This window comes from Leptidea sinapis, chromosome 2 (genome assembly GCF_905404315.1).
Source record: "Leptidea sinapis chromosome 2, ilLepSina1.1, whole genome shotgun sequence".
NCBI classification, from domain to species: Eukaryota; Metazoa; Arthropoda; class Insecta; order Lepidoptera; family Pieridae; genus Leptidea; species Leptidea sinapis.
This window is the reverse complement of record NC_066266.1, coordinates 2,303,554-2,320,696: the sequence shown is the minus strand read 5'-3', so window position 1 is coordinate 2,320,696 and position 17,143 is coordinate 2,303,554. Positions and strand designations below refer to the sequence as shown.

Here is a 17,143-nt window from a genome sequence, read left to right as displayed (position 1 = left end):
AGCCCAACCCCCTTATTCATAATAGTCTGCTAACTTAAAGCATTGCTAATTCTCACTCTGTCTTCTTCTATTGACCTAAGTCAGAATGAGAAAAAACACTCTTAAGCGGCTGTTTAAAGATAGCGGACCATTATGAATAAGGGGGTAATTGAATAAAGTTTATTTGACTTTGAATTTGAATATAGTTATAAGATTTGTTATGTTTGACAATAACTTTTATGTTTGAAATATGTTGTATAGAAGTATTTGTAATATTTCCGGAACTAACGCCCTAATAGTATTTATTTTGTTAATATAAAATGTTGCTGCGCCCTTGCAGGGAGTCATATAATATTATTTACCTTTATGATGTTCCACCATTTTGTATTACCGAACGTGACGTGCAATGAAAAGATTTTGAATGTGAATTTAACCATGTAGCAATTTGCACAATACAAGCTTTGCTAAACTATATATGCCCTTGTAGACTTATTTGGTTCAGATACTATTTCAGCTCAAAATAAATCCACAGGAAACCAATTGAAAATATTTCGAGACCAAAGAGAATAGAACTACCTTGATGTAGCAGAAAATGTAAACATCCGAATGTAGAGTTGTTCAGAAACAGAGAAAATATAGGCTTTGTTATAGCTTTAATTATGTTACATATTTTCTTTTTATTATGCATTAAAATGTTATCATAAGATTATATTTATATATTATACCATTTACAGTTTAGCAGTGGTACGCTCCTTTGCACAGGAAGCCGGCTAGATTATGGGTGTAACACAGTAATGTATAAACCGGTGTTTTTTTCGGTCTGAATGGCGCCGTGGATAGTGAAATTACAAGGGCAAATCAGTCTTAACATCTTATCTCAAGGTGACGAGCGTAATTGTAGTGCCGCTCAGAATTATTGGGTGTTTCAAGAATCCTGAGTGGCACTGCATGGTAATGGGTAGGGCGTATCCATTACCATTAGCTAAACGTCTCGTCCCTTATTTTCATAAAGAAAAAACTTACAGTTTACACCCAGCAACGCTTCTCAGTGTCTCGTTTATATTATATACATTTATAAAAACTCGGCCGTTTATGAATACAATGTTTTGTGAGAATTTCAAAATGATCGGTAAAGAACTGTAGGAGATTTGTGGTTTATAGATTTTTTATATAGAGTCTATTATATAATATTATATCTCTGAAGCACGTACCTATGACATATTAAATTATGTTTCTATAATTAATTATTGTCATTTTTTGTTTCAGGTACTTGCACCAACATTTTTTGGAATATCATCTTGAGAAGGGAGCTATTGATTATGTAGGTAGGATATAGAAATGATAAATTTATCTGTATATGTAGGTAACAGATTAGATAAAAATATCCTAAAGTGTGCTATAATACGTTATTCAACAAAATATAATATCTACTTGCCTAGTTTTGAGGTTATGTTCGATTTTATAAAATATATCCGGGACCCGCGTTTTTTTTTATAAAAAAAACTTGTAGGTGTTAATATAATATATCTAGTCTCAAACGAATTTGAAGCAACATGTTACGAAGTTGCATACATAATGGGCATTGTACTTTCAATTTTTACTTAGGCAGGCCTTCCTCTTATTGCGTATTTATGTAGTATATTTACATCCTCTTTGTAATAATAATAATTAATAATAAATAGAACGCGTTCGAATTTTTCATAAATATTCCCGCCAATAGTCCACAACGCACCTAAAACTACATTTCCTTCAAAAATTATAGCACAGCTGTCCCAATAGGTATGCGTTTGAAAATGGAACAGTTTAAAAATAGAGTAACTAATCATAGAGCACAGAAATGCAATGTAATTCCCGCTAAAACATTTCACAATGGCCGCCGCCTACAGCGCGCGTGAGCGTACAGGATCGTTACTCAATCAATGCATCGTCTTATTAATATTCGACACGCGTAATACCTAAATGCCTGGAAACCAAATTAATGGCAAAGCTTTTACTTTGTGCGTAAATGCAATGTGTTCTGTGTACACTGTACATTTGTACAATAATATTGTTTTGGCTTACGAAATTGAACGTAGAGCGAATCTTGTTTATGTTCTATGCTGTGTTGTAGGAGATCTTAGTCTTTGAATATTTTTTTTATTAAACAATCAATATTATGTGGGCATTCGAGATTTGTAATCACCTTCGGGTATAATAGTAAAATTTTTTTTTAAAGTTGTACTTCTTTAGGCGCGTTATGAAAATATGATGAGAGTGAAATTTTAAGATGCGAGCGCATCACTGTATCACAAAAGTAACAGGATGAAGTTGGTTTCTAAAATTTTCTGACGCTTGCGACATTCGTTATTTTTTTTGTTTCTTCGTCCTATATTAGGATAGGCAAAGGGTTCAAGCCCGTACAGCCGTATTCGTTATTTAATAATTAATTTTCAAAGCTATCGTTGCAAGATTTTTACAATATTGTTCTTTCTACAAACGTAGAATAGCACGAGGAATAAATAATTTTAAGGATTTTTGCTGTGTTAGGCCAAAGAAGTACAACTTGTTGCGTGCATATATAAAAAGTACACACACACACTTAAAAAAAAATTGGGTTACATTTGGGTCTTGAAGCATAGGTGTCGCCATAAGAAGAGCCGTTACCTCAAACCACTATGTTCACGGTTCGATCCTCACCCGCCACGTTCTAATATTAAATTTAATCAGTTACGTAAGTTTTGAGTCTTACCGTTACAAAAGTATAATTAATATTGTTATAATTATACTTATTATAAGTTACTAACCAATACAAGTGTACCTTTTAAGGGAAGCCGGTTAACTATTTTAATGCTCTATAAGCTCATTAGAATTATTACAAATTTGATGCATCTCTGTTTATTAAAATTAATTCTGGTGAAAAAAAAATACTATATATATATTTATTCAAAATGGTCTTTGTTTGAGGCTCAATCACGCCTAAACCACTGATCCTATCGACATTAAACTACCACCATTCGATGCGAAATTTATCCTAGATGGTTTTTGGCTGCTTATTTTTTATTACTAATGTAATAAAATTTAATTTATTTCCTTTTAAAATTCGCCCAGCGAAGCGGGTGGAAACTGCTAGTAAAATTGTAAGCATAAATACATATTTATAAGCGTTGAAAAAGAAAAAGATAAAATTACAATTCTAAAATTACGATTTGCTTAAAACTAACCATGTGGAGAAGAGAAAACTACTTTCATAGACAAGCAGATTCCAAATTTGAAAGTTATAACGTCAAACATCCGATTTGTAGTGATGTGAACGTTTCCCAGAAACCGCTTCAGTGCTGTGAAATCAATTATTTTAATTGATTCGACAAAAATAAATGGCTTCCGTGCATTGACAGTGTGATTTTTAGTTCCCATTTCTGTTTAGAAATGAAACATTCGTAGTTTATTCTATTTTCTATCTTATCCAAGTGGGAATTAGCTTGGAGTTTCTATGAATAAATGTTGGAAAGGGTTCCGATAGTACCGGTGGAGCATGACGTTCTGTCTAGTGATGTGCAATGTGTTAATGAGAGTATTTATCGATATGCTTTTCATATTATCATACTTATATTGTGTAAACATACCTTATATAACAGTGTGTGATAATACATTCTTCGTATCCTTTAATATTATCCTTGGTTTTAAGGGAATGGACGGAACTTTTAGATCATATAGCCTAATGAGCCTATATGACCTAATTGGTGCTGCAAGAACAAGCCACTATCTGTAATATTATCCCCACCATCTGGATGTGTGGCATTCCTTCTAAGTTTGGTTTTCGAAGAACTCTATTCCAGATGCAACCAACTATAGAGTAAACTTCACCACATAGTGGTTCCAGTATGGTTTGCTAGATTTTCGCATTACTGTAAAAATCAATTCACCCGTGCCTCGGCAAGCATCCCCAATTGGCTACAAAGTTATGGCAGACGGCAAAGTACCCTGAATACATACTGGACCTGCAGAACGCTATATTCTTTAAACATCAGTGGCACCTTTGCACAGGATTCCAGCTAGATTATGGGTACTACAACGGTGCTTTTTTCTGCCGTGAAGCAGTTATGTATAAGCATTACTGTGTTTCGGTCTGAAGGGCGCCGTAGCTAGTGAAATTACTGGGCAAATGAGCCTTAACATCTTGTTGAGAAAACGGTGACATTTGCACTGCGCTCGTGCCCCTTATAATTTTTGGTTTTTCAAGAATCCTGAGGCACTGCATTGTAGTGAGAGGACGTATAAGTTACTATCAGCTGAAAGTCCTGCTCGTCTCGCCCTTTATATATAAAAAAACACATAATCAAGCCACAGATTGCAGGTGTAAAAAGATCTGTACTCTGCATCAAGTGTCTTTAATTTTTCTCGAACAAACGAAGCTATCATGTTAGCTCTAACGGACAATGTTCTTCGTTCCCTTTCAATGATGGCATTGTGTCTAAGGTGAAGTTCATTATGATTAAGTGCAAGATATATTAAACTTCGTTCTCTTTACTATCAAATTTAGCAACGTTTTTTGGATGTGGGACACTTCAGTTATTTAAATATTGATTAATCCACTACCATAGCTTAAACTATTACCATAACTAAACTGAGTTAGGCTGTAAGTCTTTGTAAATTATTTAAACTCGTTGAAAATATCGATACTTTTGCCCAACACTAAGTTTACAATATACATTATAAAAGCAGGGTAAGACAATATAGGCGCGGTAATGTCAAGTTAGGGTACTGACACACCAGGTGTTAGTAAAATAATATTATTATTTATAACAATAAAATTAATAAATTTTTAATATTAATGTTTCGCACAAGAACTGCAAATTTTTTATTCTTCAATAAGCCAATACAATGCAAATATAATAATCATTGTTTTATACATTTAACACCTCTATAGGATTTGTTTTTGCTCTATTAAGGTTATATTGGGCATGTTGGCAAACATGTTTACTGGACATCAGAAATACCACTGTCCTTTAAGACATTTCAACATACAAGATACCTTTGATTCTCTATTTAAAAGAAATTAAGTCATCATCATATCATAATATATTTGAATATCCTAATATTGTGGTTGACTTTTTATTTAGTTATTAGTATTTTATTTAGTTAGTTATTATTATATCATGTGTTATTATCGTCACATCTGTAAATGGTAATTATACCTATGAAAGTATGTCGTATTGCACTAACTCTTATGTCCCTACATGTACATATCAATCATAATTATATTATAATGCGTTTTTGGTGTTACAATCCAAAATATTGATATAAATATTATATAAGATTGCCGGCCTCACGTAAGCTTTTAATGTTCATGGTTTGTTCTCTATGTTGTATTGGTTCAGAAATGTTGTAGGTTCTTTGAAGGTTTGAAGCGCTGCTTATTATTATACAGCTCCAAGAGTAACCTCAGTGAGCCACAAACTTTACTCAATGACAAACCGACCGACATACACACGCGCTACACGCATTAGTTTTAATTATATTCAATTTAGTATCATGGTGGTCTGAAATTTCTTATTTCATACAGTCTTTTGTTAACGAAACAAGACAAGTCCATACAACAATATGTATCTAATGGTACTTTTACAATTTGGAATTTAAAATTCTATTTTTTTTCTATACATAAAATTTCTAATATACTAGATAAATAAATGGCGCTCTGAGAGAGAAGAAGCGGCGCAAGAAACTCTCCCAGCATTCATTTTTTGCGCTCTTTTTAATAAAAATATTCAATATTGTACTTTCATGGCTATTGTTATAAAATTATAATAATCTAGTCTCAGGCTGTCCGATCACTTAGATATTCAGCTGTGGAGTAGTACAGCTGTACTGTTCGAAGTGGTCCTGTAAATACTGGCTTATTTCAAACTTACGAAACCCTTTAGGCAAGTCACTGGCTCTCTTAACAAAAGAGGCAATATAATGTTTTAGAATGCTACTTGACAATAATAATGTACTGAACCGACTAAAAAGAAACGTTGTAATGTTGCCCGTATCGTTGAGATTTTATCACAAATGTGGGTGTTGTTTACTTAAGGGGGTACAATTGGATTTTACCCATATAAGGTACGTGTCGTGACTGTGGTTAAAATGTTAGCGTTTTGATAAAAATAATACTATGTGTGTCATTAACCTTATAACACGGTAGATTACTAATAATATTATGAATCTACTACATATTTTATAGCTGATATTATCTATGTATGCTCAATGCAAACTATTCACTCAACGAAGTGAGGTGAGCGGGCTGAACACCCATTTGTCAGGTAGTAATCGCAAATTATTGTAAGCAATCGCTGTGGATAACTGTGGATTTATATAGGATCTGCTTTCCTAATGTGATATCTGAGAGCTTTCGTAATCTTAGATAAGTAAACCATGACTCAGACCCATGACTAGAGTAGACACGACCTGCAGTAATGACGAACACGACTAACAAGAAGACACTTCTAACAAAAGCGGAAACCTCTTCCCAAATGCCAAAACATAAAACAACTGGCGTAAGAGCATGGGCGCAAGTGATCACTTAAATTCACAAGAATATCTGCTGTACCAAAAAAACGAATAAGTAGATTAAGTAATCCTCTATAAGAGTAACACCGTAAAAGTGGGTAGGCATATATTATCATAATATTCAAATATGCCCAACCCACTGTAGTTTTTATGGAAGGGCAATAAAGGCGGTTCTCCTTTGCATATATTAATTACAGTTTGTACAGTAATTAGGTTAATTGTAACATTGTTTTTCACACTGGTAACCTTTATGACTTACAAAATGAATAATTCCGCTCGTTAACATATTTACACAAACTATATAGATGATATTTTTGATAGTGTCCTAAAAGCAAATTATAACATAGGTATGGCATATAATCTATATGATATATTATATAATACTAAGCGTTTACATAAGTAATTGTAAGCTTAAAACGAAGCACTGGTGAATAAAATATATTATCTTCCCTAGAAGCACGGAGTAGTGTTCTCACCGCTGGGCGGGCGCTCCCCAATACCAGATTCTTCCATTGGACCGCATACAATAAAGAGCGGCTCGAACAATTGACGATCAAGCCATCTCTGATTGGCTTGATCGTCAATTACTTATACTTAATTATACTTTGACCATCAGAATGCTAAGTACCACTAGCATCACGTTGACGTCTGGCATACCACAACCACGCGTTTTGCAAGAAATTACTTGCCTCGCACAGCCACATTGTGAAATCAATTACCGGCTGCTGTTTTCCCTAACTGATACGACTTAGGGACCTTCAAGAACATTCTCCCATCTTAAAGGCCGGCAAAGCACCTCTTGACACCTGTTGCTGCGGATGTCTATGGGCGGTTGCCTCACCAATCCCATCCCGTGAGCCTCTTGCCCGTTTGCCCCCTTTTATACAAAACCATTGATTCAGACAGACGCGAGATGAGTGTATGTATGTCGATATCACATCTACTATCAAATCTTTATTTGGCCATCTTCATATAGCACAGCTTCTTCTATTCGTTTAGCATTAAGTCTATATGACACACGTAAACACTCTGACATTTCAATACCTTTTTATTATAAATTCTCTCACCTATTTAATAACCATTTAAAAGAAAACAATGAAACTTCAAAATAAAGGAGACATTTAACTTACCTATTTGAAAATAATTGATAAATTAAAGGGTAGATTGATATAAAATTAATTTATTAGTAAATGATTATGATTAAATAACTCAAAAGTGCTAACACTGCTCTACCGGCACTCACGTAGTGAACGCCGGCACAGATCTCTGCCCGCACCACACCACTACTGAAAGAGAGACGCGAACACGAGAAAAAAACGTTTTGTTATAACAATTGAATGTAATTATATTGCAAAATGATTACAAACGTCAAGTTTATTAATTTAAAGGGGCACTTACCTGAAATACGACACTCCATCATTGTTAACTTTGGACATGATATTATTTGAACAGTTTTTCACTGAACCATTGCGTGGCGTGGTATTCAAAGCGCGGTCGAAACACAACTGAACAAAAACTTTGCTTAGTTGACTCGAAGGCAGAGTCTTGCTTCAGACAATTTTTGATCGTGATTGTGAGTCTAGTTGTTTGTTGTACGCCAATGGTAGCACCACATTTGGAACGCGTGTTTCCTTATGCTCTAAAAATAAAATAAAACAGAACACGTCCACTAAACTGAGTCCACAAATTCTCACTCGGAGAACGAAGTTTAAGTTGAAAATAATACATTAAAAAAGTGTGTGTGTGTCTTATGTAGGTATGCACGCAAGAAGTTATACTTCTTTGGCCTAAAGAAGCAAAGTCATTAAAATGATTTATTCCTCGTGCTATTCTACGTTGTTAGAAATAAAAATTTTGTAAAAATCTTGCAAAGATGGGTTTGACAATTAATTATTAAATAATGGATATGGCTGTATAGGCTTGAACCCTTTGCGTGTCCTAATAATGGACGAAGAAACCAAAAAAATAATAACGAATGACTTTGCGTCAGAAAATTTTAGGAACAAACTTCAACAAATTTCACTCTCATCATTTTTCCATAATGCGCCTAAAGAAGTATAACTTCCTTACAAAAAATTCATCTCTATACATGTAAGTCAGTATGAGTTAAAATACATTAAAAATTAACAATCAGTTCAACTATTTAACCGTATAAAACGAGACCCGCATAACTTAACAGTCCGTACCAATTGAAAGTTTTTTGACCTAAACGGTCGATTTTCGTGTCAATCGATTTATCGGCTGACGTTGAGTTAATTTAGTTCATTCACTGTTTATTGAACGATTCAATAAATCTTCGAATGGGGTTCTTTGAAGTTTGTTGTACTGGTTTAAGAAACTTTTTTCTAAAGCAAAACTATCAAACAAACCTAATAGCTCTGTTGAAACATGACGTGTGCATAAGCCAATATGCTGGTAAAATATTATTTTTATTTCAGTAAGAGACGAGACAAGCAGGACTTTCAGCTGATGGTAATTGATACGCACTGCCCATTTCAATCCAGTGCCGCTCAGGATTCTTGAAAAACCCAAAAACACTGAGCGGCACTTGTCACCTTGCGCTCGTCACCTTGAGACATAAGATGTAAAGTCTCATTTGCCAATTAATTTCACTAGTTACGGCGCCCTAATTTATTATTATTATACACATCATATTCATTATTATACATTCGAAAATGTATGTCTCAGACCCGAGTAGAGCAGGTCGTTATTTTTATAAAGAATCGTAACAATTTAATTTTGTACAGTAACTATATTATTAATACATTTTATTATTTAATAGCCTGGGGTGGGGTGGTCGCTTCATTCCCGTATATTACTATGGTAATCACAATTTCTAGAACATTCACGTGCCTATGAACAAACATAACATGATCAAGAGTAGATATTGTAATGTCTCGCATTTGGTCACGGGTGAAATAACTGTTTTTCAGTAAGATACAAAGGGGGTTACAAATAAACTTGGCATAAAGTTATACCTGAGAATAAACCAAGAATATGCGAAATATTGACTATATCGATGACAACACTGTCAACACAATGATAATTCTGAAGTTTTCCGGATGTCTAGCAGCCTCGCAAATAAACATGGGAAACGTGATAAGCAAAATGCTATTTGTAAACATTTTACATATTCTTGGTTTGTAATCAGGTATAACTTAATACAAAGTTTATTTGTATGGCCGTATAGGTATTTTGAGAAGCAGTTGAAATATTTTTATTTTTATAAATTTTTCTTTTCGATTCTTTAGGAGCGTTTAATGTAGGTTATAGATTTAGGAAGCAGAAGGTTTTTAGAAGCCTTTTTCTGCAGCATATCGATGGTATTAATACCGGTTGCACTGCCCTATGACAATATACCATACGACATAATACTATAAAAAAACATACCGACGAATTGAGATCAGTATGAGCTGCGCTGTGTGAATGAGACATTCATCTTTGTTCAGTGACGCCATCTATGTGACGTTAATAAGACAAAGTTCCTTCCCTGTTTCATCGCGCTGGGATGGGACACTGACAATCCAAAGGCGAAAAATACATATACAAATTGACGTATAGAAAATAAACGTTCTTGCAAAAACGAATCGTCGTTCCAGTTAAATGATTTCATAGAAATATAAATGTAACGTCAAAAATTTATGTTTAAGGCTGGAAATATAATAAAACAAATTATTCATATGTAGTAAATAGGTCAAATATGATTTAAAATTATTAGCGTACGAGCGGAAAAATTACGATCCTTTTCAATTTGGTTGGTGGTGGTACTTTATGTTTTATCTGTTTACGTGTATGTCATATCTATATTATAATACTTGAGCTTAGTTATTTAGTAAGGCTGCAACTACGATAAAATAAAAAAAATAATCATATATTGGAACAAACCTCTTTTCATTCCATTCATCCAATGATTTTATACCAATAGATATGTACCAAAGAGGATGTAACTCCTACGTAACAAGAGGCAGGACTGCCTAAGTGAAAATTTTAATTTAGTTTAGTATGAAACGTGCACATAATTGACATAAGTTTGAAATAGTAGTATTTACAATGACGATTAACGACGAACTATAGTCCGGCTAAGTTTGAAAGCGAGCAGTTGCTTAAAACGTCCACTACGTTTTTACGGTTATCTCCGTTTTGTTCAAGATTATAGCCGTCTTCTGTCAATGTATCAATGACTGCACATTTCATACAATCGATTTTTTCTTTGAGTGTTTCGCTAGACCAATAGATGATATAATACAAAGAGATGTTTTAATATACTCACAGAACAATCGAAAACTTAGGTAGTGGGAGGGTCCTTTGCACAGGATGCCGGCTAGATTATGGGTACCACAACGGCGCCTATTTCTGCTGTGAAGCAGTAATGTGTAAGCATTACTGTGTTTCGGTCTGAAGGGCGCCGTAGCTAGTGAAATTACTGCATTGTAATGGGCATGGCGTATCAATTACCATCAGCTTATCGTCCTGCTCGTCGCGTCCCTTATTTCTTAAAAAAAAAACTGAAAATGTTTGCAGCGCAGCACAGTCACATATTTTCATTAATCTTATATTGGACTATTACACCATTATTTAAAAATTACAAATAAAACTTGTTTATTACTTTACCTTATCTAAACACAAAAGTAAAAAAAAAAAAAACAAAAAGAAAAACAATTTCAAAAGAGATTTCTACGAAATCAGCAAATAATTGTCGAATATAGTTTCTCTACTCATTAATAAAAGAATTATTTAGGCCGCATTTTTTAATTTATTAAGTAAATACGTTTTAATTATTATTTTCCAGTACAAAAAATAGCTTACTTTTATGTAACAGTAAAGAGACTATGCTAACTGTTCTACATAGATTGATCTATTTTTAACTAATTAAAAATTGTGCTAATTTTTTAAGTGATGTAAAAAGGATAATATAATCAAGATAAAAAACGGTTTGAAAAATTAAAACTGCCGCGTCATTGGCCACAAAAGACAAAATATTTGCTACACAATGATTAATATTATAATAATTAGTACTATAGAAAGCGTCCTCCTTACCTTAAAAATATGAGTATAACAGGGCATAAACAAGAACCAATGATAATCATAATATTATTTCCTAAAAAGCGCAAAAGACACCATTTTGCTTTCCCGCCTATTCATAAAGTGTGAACTTATTGTTTACATGTTGTGAAACAATTTGGAGGTTAGAATTAAATGGCGGACATTCTTTCATTCTATTTTAACGCCGTATTGGGGTCTTTGACCGGGCTACGCACGTTTATGAGTCGAGTTCATTGCATTTCGCTAAATTCAATATTTATATAGCTATATTATGTTATTATTTTGATACTAAAATGAATATAAATAGGGATTTATATTTTATATTCATTCAATATTTTTACTGTCATAGACTTTGTAGAAATTTTATGTTAATTTTTATGCTGATATTATTTTTATTGTATTTTTGCTATTAGTAGTTGTAAAATATTAAACACCAAATATTATTATGGAATTTATGAAACCGGCCAAGTGCGAGTCAGACTCGTACACGAAGGGTTCCGTACCATAATATATAAAAATCATGTTTGTCGTATGTGAGCCACCATAAATATTTATTTTATCCTGTTTTTAAGTATCTTTAGTTATAACGGCAACAGAAATACATAATTTGTGAATATTTTCAACTCATTATCACGGTTAATGAGATCCAGACAGACAGACGGAAGGCGGAGTCTTAGTAATAGCGTTCCGTTTTACCCTTTGGGTACGGCGCCCTGAAAATTGGGTCATTTCATTAAAAAGTGCTCCGAAGAACTGAGCCTGATTCCTGCCGCCAAATTCCATCTTAGTGTTCACGCTAAACTATGATATTATCCCAACCCTCTGGTTGTCTGACGTTCCTTGTCAGTGTGGTTTTCAAGGAAATAAATAATTAGGTTGGGATAAAGTTTATTCCACATACAAATGGACCCTGGAATGAGCTTCCTTGTGCAGTGTTTCCGGGATGATACGAAATGAGTACGTCCAAAAAAGCACATACACTATTTTCAAAGGCAATGCTACTGTGATTCCTCTGATGTTGGTGATGAATGAAACTTTAAAACAATCAAGTATAATCTGCCATGGAACAACAAAATTATAATAAATTACAACAGCATATGAGAAACTGGCCTAAAAGGGAATTTAAACATAAACTTAAAAAATATTAGCGCATAAATGTTATTATAAGATCATTGAATTATTAAAAGAAAATGACTTTGAAGCCTTGAAGTAACATTGACAAATATGTATTTAGTAACAACGTATCTTGAACATAATTTTTAATTTAACATTAATAATAATTTTTCTTAATAATGATATGGTCACTCTTATTTTTAAGTTCATGATGCGACAAATTTAATTTAATACTATTTAATGATGTAACCAATTTTGTTTTGTGATAAATATTATGATTTGATTATAATATCTATATGTCAAATATTTGTATGCTCAATAACGGGCACGACTTGGAGAGCTAAAATGTATTTAAATCATCTATAATGTATTATCCTTGTCAACAAATAAAGATGTGACTTACTTACATACAATGTGGGTTGAGATGATCACCTAACATCAGGTGACCCGTACGCTCGTTTGTACTTCATAAAAAAAAGTAGTCGCATATTGTAGTTAGTATTGGCTTTATTCTACTTTCATTGTAAATCTAAGCATTACATTATTATTCCGTACCTGGCAATTTTCTGAAGATATTCTTTGCTTTTACAAATGCTTTTTTTAATTTGGCGGAGGCTTATCCTCTTGTTATAAAATGATCCAATCCTTCTCGGTTCAATACCTACTTACCTATTTTTTTTTTATTTAGTCCACAAAACTGACTACATTTGTATGGATGGCAAAGTAGTAAATATACAAAAATACTATTTATCAATTGAGTCTACTGGATGTGGACGTCGCATGCCTGATTAAGTGAAACAATAACTACAGCGCAACAAAACACGCTCAACAAATAAGCTTGATAAAAACAGGACTTATTCTAACAGCCAATAACAAGAAAAAAAAATTAACAGATTACTTACTTGCTATCTATGTACTTAATTTATTTTTTATTTTGGGTATATTGTCACAGCTAAGCCTATTTGCTAACGTTTCTCCATCACATTTCATTTTATCGAAAATTTATTTGTGAACCTATTGAGTGGTTTTCCCAGATTCATAATAATGGATATAATTTACAGAAATGAATTTATTAATTAAAAAACATAGAATAGATGATGCGTTAATATTTATTTTCTAAGTGTTTTGTTTTTTTTTTTTTATTGTACAAGCTTTTTTCATTTCGGGAGTAACTATTGAAAAAGGGCAATAAATATAAGAAGATATAAAAAAAAAGAAGCCACGAGAGCTGTAAGCTTCGTTTTTTTAATTAAATGGTTTTTAACTGTTAAAATTAATCATTTTGGTAGAATCCCATGCATATTCAAGACAACCATAGTTTTATTAGCTTACCTATATCTTTTACTAATAATTGAACCCTACGACATATAATTTTAAATGAGATGGCAACACGGCGAAATCCATTAATGTGACGTTCAAACATTACATTAATAATATTTCACATTCAAGATGGCGGCGTATGGTGAACACATGTTATCATATTAATTTTTATGTTGTGTCAAGGTTCTCATTCTAGGCAATTTTGCAATATATAATATCGAAATACTACAAACACGTGGCAATAATAATTATAATAGTAATAATAATTATTATAATCGTTAGTTACAACAAAATACAAAAACATACAAAATTAGTGTTGGGGTGTTATTTTAAGCAGAAGATGCCTGTAGTACGGGGCCCCGCTCTTCCATAGCAAAAACACTTGATATACATTTTAATAATAAACAATTATAGTATTTTGTTTCATTAACGTGAGTGTTACACATTTAAATAAAAGCCTTTTAATAGATTAAAACGTCGGTAATTGTAAGTTTCCCCCAAAAAACGTGATAAAGACCGGAAAGGTCTCGAAACGGTTAACTAAAATAATAATAAAAATGTAACTCTTACAGAAAATAATAATGTTAAAACACGTTTTCATCCATTAAAAAGTGTTTTTTTTAAACAAGTACTTATACCTTAACATAAATATTTTAAACTGGGAGAAAGGAAACAACTAACAATATCAACATAATAAAAGTTGATTTATATGGGTATCCATACTTTGTGTGCTGCCTGTGTGTGTGTAGTATACTAGAACACTTTGTTTAATGATTTAATTAGATATTTTAAATCCATGTCCTTGAACTTGTACTTGCATTAATAGTGATGTAAGATAAGAATTCACAGTATAGTAAAGTAAGTAAATAGGGGCTACTGAGTACTGCTTCTAATGCCGAAGACAGCAAACGTCAGTAATATTATATCTCAGTGATTTTAGTGTAGTTTCATTTTGTTTAGAGTATTGGTAACAAGACCATCAGCTCAAAACAGAATACGATAAAAGAACTATATTTAAATCACTTTTCAATAAACTCGATTACAGGAAGAGCCTCCGTTAGGTTTTTGGGCAAAAAAAATATTGATATAGATCAGACCACCATTTTTCAGTCAAGTCAAATCAATATGTCTCATGAGCCATACATCTTTTTGCCGTTTGGTATCGAGAGTCGAGACACTTGGCCCGTGCGGCCCAGAGGCGTAGAGAATGTACAAAGTACACCCAAGTAGGAAACCCAAGTGCTGACAGCTATTTCGACCAACGGATTAACCTAATAATTATCCAACACCGAAATACCGCCAGTATTTCTCCTAAACTTTGTGTTGTCAACAGTTATAAGGTTACAAGCATTATACAATCATTATTATGAGTTTGTAAGGCATATATGTATTAAAAATACTGTTTCCCGTCGGGATAGCCAGAGACAACAGAACGCTTCTAACCTTACAAAGCAATTATTATTATCCTTACATAAATTTTAATCTTGAAACAAAAGCAGAAAGTGCCCAAGATAGATTTATTATTATCAGAATCATAAAACTCAATTAAAACTACTGACAAGAAGCACACTAACTTCATACCGCACGTATTAAAAAAACAATAAAACTTGAAACGAACCAAAAAGGTTTGTTATAACCTCGGAGCACGAACTCTTTACAGCTTTATAATCTGTTGTTTTTAGTTTTGTCCCTTTCTTGCTATTTATATTCCTCTTCGGTAGAACGAGAGGGGAGCTCTTAGTGTTCATTCACAGGGACTTACTGCGCTGCATTCTGGCGTAGGGTTGTGTTCAATTGTTTATCGATAGAATGTGTAAATTGATTAATTAAGAAAAAATTAATGTCGATGATTGGATAATTACTTTATTTATTAATACACGATTATATAAATTATGGAAATAATATAAAACAACCAACTTAACATCACAAGTAACAAGTATCATCTAGAAACGAGATATTTAGTTATACTTTACATAGACTTATGCATTGGTTTCCTACCGATACGGACGGCGTTTCTTTAAAATAATCATCACTTACACACCACTCTGCACTCGTCTAGGTGAGACTCGGTACTATGTGTTACTCTGTGATCCTTTAAACTTTCATTTTAACAAATTTCGTTTTGATAATTTTCACTTATAGCTGTAGCACAACACGGTTTGTCGTATTTATAGTTCTTATTCAATGACCTAACATCTCTTTTAGTAAAATCTCACTGTCTTGTGTGAATAAAATTAAAGGCACATTTTATTTCTCTATTCATCGATAATATGACGTTCAGTATCACATCACTAAATCAGGATACAACCGGTTTCCAGCCTCAATTGGCGCACTGTTTTTGTCCAAAGCCCGTCTTATCCCGCTCATTGACTGGGAAATTGCTTGGAAAAAAACACTTTCATTCACCGATTTTAACGAGAATTCATTTCCAGCGGAAGTTTAAAGCAAATTGGCGCTTTCTTGTGAGACTTAAATCACATATTTATTGCATCAGACCCGATTTTGTGGAATTTTGTGGAATTGTACCAGAAGTAAATATATTTTTTTAAATACAGCCTTTTTTATTTGAACTACTTCTTAAAATATATTCTTAATTTACATATGTATATTCCTTTTAAATGCACATATTATTGATTTTTCGTTTTATGAGTTAGGAATATCTGTAGGTAGTGCTTTGATAGATATAAACATTCTAAAAATGGATATAAATTACATATTCCTGTTGTATACTGATGAAGAGACCGAAACAGGGGGAAATCTGAAGGTGCAAGGTCAGGGATAATAATATAATATAATAATTAATATTGATAGCTAGACCTTAATGCTTAAACTCTAGTAAATTAGTTTTTATTATTATTAATTTTCCCGTCATTTTACTTTTAAGGATCACGTTTTCACTTTGTACAAATATTAAAATTACGCGCGTTTTAATAATTTAAAAAGAATTTTTGAAAAGAAAAAATTTTTTTTCATTAAAATTTGTGTTGGACTTTTAGCTACCTCCTTATCTGCAATTGATCAAAAATAAAATATATGATTACATATTTTCAGTCTTGCATCATATAATATTCTATTGAAACGAATACATACTCGTATCACGTCTTGATTAACATAATATTCCTGAATACCTGTCTTACTATCTATTCATTTTGATAATAAT

The 17,143-nt window shown here is 32.7% G+C and overlaps 1 protein-coding gene and 1 long non-coding RNA gene across 2 annotated transcripts in view; one reads left to right on the top strand and one right to left on the bottom strand.

The window, feature by feature from the left end:
• Positions 1-17,143, top strand: part of LOC126972767 (protein amalgam-like) — a 154,647-nt gene that overhangs the window by 98,517 nt on the left and 38,987 nt on the right. The window lies entirely within an intron of this gene.
• LOC126972982 (uncharacterized) lies at positions 7,723-11,641 on the bottom strand. The gene is made up of 3 exons (XR_007731243.1): positions 11,545-11,641; positions 7,906-8,146; positions 7,723-7,793 (listed from the first exon to the last, which is right to left on the bottom strand). It is a non-coding gene; the product is annotated as an uncharacterized LOC126972982 (long non-coding RNA).